Genomic DNA, 6,981 nt, shown 5'->3' on the forward strand with positions numbered 1-6,981 from the left:
ATGAATTCTAATTTTGTTCCATTGTGGAATGTGGTTTTTTCAGATCTATATACTTACTCCTTTTTTTAATATTTATTTATTTTGGGGGAGAGTGCAAGCAGGGGAGGGGCAGAGAGAGGGGAACAGAGGATCTGAAGCAGGCTCTCTGCTGACAGGCTGACAGCAGAGAGCCTGATGTGGGGCTCGAACTCATGAACCGCGAGATCATGACCTGAGCCGAAGTCCAACGCTCAACCAGGTGCCCCTGTGCTTACTCATTTTTTATCTTGTTCTGTAAACTAAAAGTGGACAGAAAGATCTCTGACAACGATGTGGACATTTCCATTTCTTTTGTATCAGTTTTGCTTCTTGTATCTTAGAGATTGCAATCCCCTGTCTGTTTAAGTTTTACTTATTTAAATAATCTCTACACCCAACATGGGGCTTGAACTCACTACCCAGAGATTAAGCGTCACAAGTTCTTCCCACCGAGCCAGCCAGGCGACCCTGTGTTCCCCTGTTTGAACTGACTCATTGTCATCATGTAATGTCTCGTATCTGTCTCTGTTAATACCTCTTGTCCTGAAATCTCCCTTGTCGTCTTTTTCTGTATCCACAGTAGACTTCTGGTGCTTCGTGTTTGCTGACACTTTTTCTAAGACATGATCCCTATACCTAGACCTGCTGGGGTCTTAACTGGACACCTAAGGTGCTCAGTGAGGTCTCTCCACTGGGAGAATTGCTCCTCCGTATCTCTGTTCAGTTCTCAGCCTGGCAAAGGGAAGCCAGCTTCACCTTGAGGAAACTTCCCTGGGCGTTCACTGGCCAGTCTTCATCCAGTGGCCCGCACTCAGTCCCCGCACAGACTTCTAGGACCTCCTCTCTGCCCAGCAACCTCTTCTCCAGTCCGCCGCCCCACCCATTCCTGTCCTTCCACTGAAGTCCCCCCAGGACTCTGATGTCTGTCTTCTCAGCTTAACCACACACTTGCATTGCTCAGATTTCACTTCTTTCCACTGCAGAAGAAAAGCGTCCCCAAGCAGAAAACTAGGGCGGTGGTAGATTTTACTTGGTGCTCATTCCTGTTTCCAAGGACCACAAGACTGCACTGCCTGGATGCCTGAAATGGCTTGCATCAGAGCCACCGCCCAAGTGCATGTTTGTTCACAGTGGGAGGGCGAGTTCAATTGCGTTGTGATGAGAAGCAGAGGTTGAGGACTTATTTTGCATCGAGAACTGTCTCGTACTCTGAGACTGCAATGGTGAGGGAAGCCGACTCAGATTTCTTATGAAGCATATCATGTAACAGGGCAGAAAGACATTACAGCAGTACTCGAGATAATAAAATGTCAATTGCACACTAAGGAATAGAACATAGTAGAGCTTGAAATAAATTTGGGGCTAGAGCAGGGAATTCGGCAGGCTTCTTTGAATAAGTCATTTTTGAATTGAGATCCAAAGGAGAGACTGAATTAACAATATTAAAGATGGGGGAAATGGGTTCTAGACTGAAAGGTGGTGTTGTGGTAGGCAGGTACACAAAGCGTAGCTAGAGGACCCAAGGGGCATGAGACCGAGACGTGCTGGGTGAGGCTGGGCATCCAGACTGGCCTTACTTCTGGCAGGATCTGGGGGCCATGTTGGGGAGACTGACTTCACAATGAGGAAGCAATGATCTTTAAAGCGGGTAGGGATCGGGAGGATAAGGAACGTGTTTCCTTTTTAAATTTCATTTTGCCTCTATTTTTGAGAACCTACGGAAGAAGATCAACTCGGAGGAGGTTGTACTAGACAGGATAGTATTGCACTAATCCACATAAAGAATTGGGAGTGGCTTCCTGAATACCGTATATATTTTTGCACCAAAAGCCGGACCTACACCCCAAGAGCTGGCTGAACCGCTATGAAGTTGTAAGTGCAACAGGCTTATTGTCTGAAATCTCAGTCGATAAAGTCGAGCTCATAAAGGCCAGAATCAGAACCGGAAACAGGTCTCAGATTCTTAGGCACGGATTCACACATATCATCAAAGAAATGTCTAATGGTCTAATGGTCTAATGGTCTCTGCATCTGTCAGTTTAGAGATAAACCAAGTCTGTGTCATTAGTGAGATCAAAGATTCTCTGCCTACTTCTATCAGTGAGCTTTTGCCATGTAATAATCCACCCCAAAATACAGTGGCTTAGAAGAATAGATCTTTATTGGTTCTCACAGTGCTGTGGGTCTGGAAGCAAACAGGTTATTTGGTCCAGGGGAGACCTCCTTGGAAGAAGGCCCTGTATTCCCTGAGGTCTTTCTTCTCTAAGCTAACCTGGGCTCCGTTTTGGGGTGACCTCGGCTCTACAGAACCACAGGACAGAGCAAGCCCCGATGTGCAAACGTCTTTTGAGCCCCTGCCCGAGTTGTGATGACTGATGTCCCAACGGCCTGGCCCAAGTCCAGGATGGGAAAAACCTTGTGCTATCTGTCCACCTGCCATACGGGCTCTCAGAGAGAGCATCCTCCTCATCCCAGACCCTTGTCGTCAGGCATCCCACGTGAGCCCCATCAGCCCGGCAAGGTAGGCATCGTTGTCACTGTCCCTTTGCATTGAAAATACTGAGGCTCACGGAGATTATGTCACACTAGGAGTCTGAGCCAGAATCCCATCCCAGGCACGTCACGCTTCAAAACGCAACATGTCCAGAGAAGGCAAACCTTCCCCAAACCTAGAAATGAGGGTGGAGGGCTCAGAAAAGCATGACCGAAAGCCGCGTGGCAGTACATGCAGGCGTTGGTCTCTAACAAGGGTGCGTTTATTTTCTTCTGAAAGGTAATGAAACAGGAGATTGAACATAGACTGAAGCGAAGGAGTGGCAAATACTTTAAGGCCTTTAGGAAATCAGAGAAGGGAAAGTTTATGCAAGATCAGGAGAGGTTTCACGGAATGCCTAGGTGATGAGCTGGGTTTGACAGGTGAAAGGAATGAATGAGCCGGGATGGAGGAAAACATTCCGGGTGAACAGTGAGATCCCAGGATGGTGGAAGGGAAGGTACAAGTCACATGCAGAGAAGAACTTAAATCACAAGTACCTCCATGCGTCCTGGAGCACATCCTATGGGGAAAACGTATATAAATAAGGGTCTTTACCCAGAACAATTCACAGGGTCAAATTCCCTCCAGTTTGCACTTCTCTGGGGTTGTATCTCAGAGCCCTCATAGAATTTAAAATTTCTGTCCAGAGTTGTTCATTGTTACCAGCGAGACGCTCAGCCCGACGCGATGCCCCACCCCTACCCCGAAACTTACCTTTTAAAGCAGAAGGGCCTGATCGGTTGTGGTTTAGAATGAATTTTATGACCGTGTCACAAGGCTGGCTTGTACTCATTCTGTCAACAAAAATGTCTGGGGAGGCTTCAAAATAACTTGCCTCACCTGGAAATGCAGAGCGTGTAGCCAGATCCCAGATAATCAAGATCATGTCTTTCCCAAGACTGATGAATAAGTAATGAAAAGTTACTAAAGCATCTAAAGTCTTTACATGAGTGAGCATGTATAAATGTGATATGTTTACTCAATTTTCAAGTCAACATACAACCAAGTTTTTAACTCTTTTTTTTTTTTTTTTTTTTGATGTTTTCCCCTCGAAGTCCATGTAGACCAAAGGGCGGGGCGGGGGAGGGGAGGAAACACATTCTTTTATTATAAATGTCTCTTAATCCTTTCTGGATAATCTTTGGGTAAGAATTATAATCTTTAGCTCCCAGGGAACTTGAATACATTGTGTTTAAAATAATAGAAGTTTCAAGTTGGAAAGAACCTCTAAAAATAAGCATATCTATATCCCCATTTAATTTTTCAGAAAGAGAGAGAGGTTTATTGAATGATTCAATGCTTCACAGAAAGTGACTACTGAGCCAGGATTATATTTCCGTTGACCTATTTCTAAGTTCTTTCCTTAAATCAAAACATCCATTTTAAAAGGCTACCTAATAACGCAATGGTAAATTTTGCCCAACATGTACACTTGCTTCTTTAATCCAGATGCATTACAGTTGCACCAGCAGAAATGACTGACTTCACATAATTTTCCTGCGAGGCTTTCATGTGTCAAACACATGAACAGAAATCAAAAAGTCAACGTCAAAAATAGAACGCAGTATGATCCAATAAATAAGGGGATGATCATCATAACTAGACTTCAGGCAAACGATCTCCAATTTCCAGCTGTCAAGAATTTATAACAATGTTCCCAAATGAAATATGACCTCCTTGTGGAAGATCTGTCCCTTTGTGCCCCTCCCCATCACCAAAGAGTTTCTTGTCTGCTCTGGGCTCACCAGTTGTCCAAAGGTCCAGAGAAGGTATTGGCCAAGTAGGTTAAGATCGGCAAGGGCTGGATCCTGGGCATCAGGACATGTTAGGGGAGTTACGGGGAGGGAGGGAATCTACATAGTGATTGGAGCCAGAAGACAGTCATAAAACTGCACCCCAGAGGTGATGTTGAGGCAAAATGGGGAGAAGCAAAGTCTCTAATCAGGCCCAAGCAATGAAGGCACATGTGGGACTGTAAGGCGAGATAAGGAAATGCAAACACCAGAAAGAGAATAAGAGTTTGTAGGAGCAGAAGTGGAGAGGCCAAAACTTTTCAGCAGAGTCAGGAGACCAGGTGCCCTTTTTCTCGGATACCAGATGTATGTGTGAAAATGGGTAGATATGGTGTAAAGAGAAGCACGTGTACCTCTGAGATTAATCCTCTTCATCATTGGTACCCCGTGCCACCTTTCATCTCAAGGTCCAGGTCTCGTGCCCAGCAAAACAGAGACTCTGTTTTTGAGATTTTGAATGAATTAGTAAGTATTTCATGCCTAACCCTTTTATTCTAAACTATTACAAAGTTGGTATTCGTTAAAAATATCATGTCATTCTTCATTATGATTCCCCCCAAATTCAACATAGACTTAGCATGTGGAATTATAAAATTATACTACTGGGGGCGCCTGAGAGGCTCAGTCGGTTAAGCACGGGACTTGGGCTCAGGTCATGATCTCACTGTTCCCGAGTTCGAGCCCTACGTCGGGCTCTGGGCTGACAGCTCAGAGCCTGGAGCCTGTTTCGGATGCTGTGTCTCCCTCCTTCTCTGCCCCTCCCCTGCTTGTGCTCTGTCTCTCTCAGTCTCAAAAACAAACATTAATATATATTATATATATATTATATGTATATATAAAGTATGAAATAGCAATATAAATATATAAATAAATAAGTATAAATATATTAGCATATATTATGTTAATGTAATATATTAATATATTAATATGTTAATATATATAATAATATATATGAAGTATGAAATAGCAATATGAATATATAAATAATATATATAACATTAACATAATATATATGTTAATATGTTACTATATATTATAATAATATATATGAAGTATGAAATAGCAATATAAATATATAAAATATATATATTATACTAACATAATATATATTATATATATTATACATATATAATATAAATATATAAAGATTATACTACTATTAAGGACTTTTACAGGTTACTATCTAAATTCAAATTCTCTGTGCTCTAAATGAGGAGACAGGGACCCACATAGATCCAATAGTTTCCCTGAATCTCACCTGAGTCAAGCATTGTTGTGAATCTCCAGTGATTACTGAGTGTTTCCTACTTTGTGATTTATTTAGCAGGCATCCCCCCTAATGACTCAAGTAAGTGTGATATTTATTACAAGTAGACTTGATTAACACAACTCCTTTGGTATGAAAGGAACTCAAGGGGTGCCTGGGTGACTCAGTGAGTTAAGGGTTGGAATCTTGCTTTTGGCTTAAGTCATGTTCTCATGGTTCGTGAGTTCAAGCCCCACATCAAGCTCTGCACTGGGTGTGGAGCCTGCTTAAGATTTTCTCTTCTCTCTTTCTCCCTCCTGCCCCTTCCCTGCTCTCTCTCTCTCTCTCTCTCAAAAAAAAAAAAAAAAAAAAAAGTACTCAAAAGTGTCTCATAAACCCAAGTGTCAATGCTTCTGTGAATTTTGAGTTATTCCAGTCTATATAGCACCTAGAATTCCTAGAATATTTTAGATTCTTAGTAAATTATTTTTTCCAGTCCAGTCTTTGATGGTGAAAGATATCATTATGTTATGAGATATCAGTGATTGAAAAGGATTTATCCATAGTCACAGCATCTGGTTTGGAGAATTGCATGTTGGTTTCTTTCCTAAATGATTCAATACATTCAAAAAAATCTTACAATGAAACATAAGTAGCAATAATAAAAATGGGTCTCTCTTCTACAATTACACGGGATTTTATCCAGCTAGTTCAAATGTTACTTCACCCCAGGAAAATTAATTTGAAACAATCTTATTAGAGGCTACTTCTGCCAATCTTTTCTGAACTACCAGATTTGTTGGTGAAAAATAGAGTTCTAGAAAACCAGTGGTGCCTTTTCAACGATTGAGGCAGGAACAATTGGACATCCACATGCAGAACTATCAGCCCAGACACACACCTTACGTTTTTCACAAAACTTAAGTCAAAATTAGTCACTGACCTAAAAGTAAAACAAAAAATTATAAAACTCCCAGAAGATAACAGAGGAGAAAATCTAGATGAACTTGGGTATGGCGATGACTTTTTAGATAGGACACGAAGGCACAGTCCAGAAAAGGTAACTTAATAAGTTACCTTTCATTAAGATTTAAAAATCTCCGTCCTGCAAAAGACACTGTTACAAGTATGAGATAGCAAGCCACGGCCCCGGAGAAAATATTTGCAAAACGCATATCTGATAAAAGGCTGTTATCCACAATATACCAAGAACTTTTAAAACTCAGCAGCCAGAAAACAAACAACCCAATTTGAAAATGGGCCAAAGGCTTTCACACACATCATCATCAAAGAAAATATACAAGTGGAATAGAAATATACGAAAAATTATTCAAAACCCAATGTCCTTAAGGGATGGCAAATTTCAAAAACCAATACGATATGACTGC

The sequence above is a fragment of the Panthera onca genome, chromosome A3, assembly GCF_046562875.1.
Source record: "Panthera onca isolate mPanOnc1 chromosome A3, mPanOnc1 haplotype 2, whole genome shotgun sequence".
Taxonomy (NCBI): Eukaryota; Metazoa; Chordata; class Mammalia; order Carnivora; family Felidae; genus Panthera; species Panthera onca.